Here is a 2,021-nt window from a genome sequence, read left to right as displayed (position 1 = left end):
TTACGATTCATAACAGTAGCAAAATTACAGTTATGAAGTAGCAACGAAAATAATGTTATGGTTGGGGGTCACCACAACATGAGGAACTGTATTAAAGGGTCGCGGCATTAGGAAGGTTGAGAACCACTGGGATAGAGCGTTGGCCTGCGGACAGAAGGGTCCCTGGTTCGATTCCAGTCAAGGGCACATGCCTGGGTTGCGGGCTTGATCCCCGATCATTGATCCTCTCTCATCACTGATGTTTCTCTCTCTCTCTCCCTCTCCCTTCCTCTCTGAAATCAATAAAAATATATATATATATGTTAAAAGAATTAAAGCATATCCAAGAAACAAAAGGCTTAGAAAAGACTCTGGCAAAACAAAGTGCTCCATAAACATTATTTCTATTCTTGTCCACCTGAGTGGCTGGAGCCGTAAGGAAGATGGAGAGGGGGCGTGTTTACCTGTCACTGGAACTCAGAGACCCGGCTTTGGGACGTTCAGGGAAACACAGATAGCTGCTGGCACCCCACATCTGCAGAGAGGGAAAGAGAAAGACTCGTTAGTGACCTTGGGATTCCAGGAGGAAGGGGCGGCCCGACGGGCAGGGTGCTCTGAACACCAGACATCCCAAAAGGGTGCTCCTGAGCCCCACATAGATGGGCCCCCAAACCAAATCATTACCCCAAAACTCTGCACTGAAGCCCGTGAACCCCACATTGTAAATGGGGGCCCCCAAGTCATGACCCAGAGCTAAAACTAAAGAGCAAATTCCCAAACGATGACTCCAGAACCTCAGTCTTCATAGCGAGATGTCAGGCCCTGACACGGAGCCCGCCAGGCCTGCAAACTGTGGCCTCCAATCTCTAAGCTGTGATGCTAAGACATTAACACTACGGCTTTAAACTCCCAAAGCGAGGGTTTAGAGCCCAAAAAGGAGCCCGTCCAAACCTAAAAACCCTAAACTCTGAGACTGAGGTGCCCTAGACCTATGGCCGGCAAACTGTGGCTCGCGAGCCACATGCGGCTCTTTGGCCCCTTGAGTGTGGCTCTTCCTAAGCCTTAGGAGTACCCTGATTAAGTTAATAACAATGTACCTACCTATATAGTTTAAGTTTAAAAAATTTGGCTCTCAAAAGAAATTTCAATCGTACTGTTGACATTTGGCTCTGTGGACTAATGAGTTTGTCGACCACTGAACTAGACCCATCAACTCAACTTCGAACCCAGAAATATGACCCCAACCCTAACATCTCAGTCACTGACCACAAACCCCACGCGGAGAACCCCAATCCTAAGGAAATCCAAGCCCCGCAAGGCAAACCTCAGCCCCTCCCAATTGACCTCAGGTCCTAAAAGGAAGGCCCCAACACCCCCAAAGTGTCTCTTCAGACCCTCACGTCATGACCCCAACCCCCAGACAGAGACCTCGCCTGTGAGTCCCACTCTGAGACCCAGACTCTAAAACTGAAGCCCCCTCTACCCCAAAAAAAAAAAAAAAAAAAAAAAAAAAAAAAAAAAAAGGGAACCCCCCCCCCCCGCCAATAAATAAATAAATAAATAAAATGGAAGCCCCTCCCCCACCAATAAATAAATAAATAAGTTAATTAATAAAATAAAATAAAATGGAAGCCCCATACTCCAGGGACCCCGGGCCCTAAAACTTAATTCTCAAGGTTCCAAACGGTGACTCCAGACCCTAAATCGCATACCCCGGGCTCTACATGGAGATTCCGGACCCCGAATCTACACTGAGACTTCAATCCCCCCAAGATCTGACCCCAGACCCTCAGAACGATACACCAGAACTCAGAACCCCGACTTCCACGCCCCCAAATTAGGGTCTCCGGACTCCAATGGGGAAGCTTCCAGTCACAGAATCTAAGACCTTCAGATTCCAAAACTCGTTCTATCCACACCCAAATCCTGAGGGCCCAGGTCCCCACACCTATTCAGGAGCCTTGCCGAGTCTCAAACGTGAGCCCGGACCCCCGAACCCCCAAACCGAGGCCCCGCCTCGAACCCTCCCTCAGCTCTGCCAT

Source organism: Myotis brandtii, unplaced genomic scaffold, assembly GCF_000412655.1.
Source record: "Myotis brandtii unplaced genomic scaffold, ASM41265v1 scaffold178, whole genome shotgun sequence".
In the NCBI taxonomy this organism is placed as follows: domain Eukaryota; kingdom Metazoa; phylum Chordata; class Mammalia; order Chiroptera; family Vespertilionidae; genus Myotis; species Myotis brandtii.
This window is presented reverse-complemented; position numbering follows the sequence as displayed.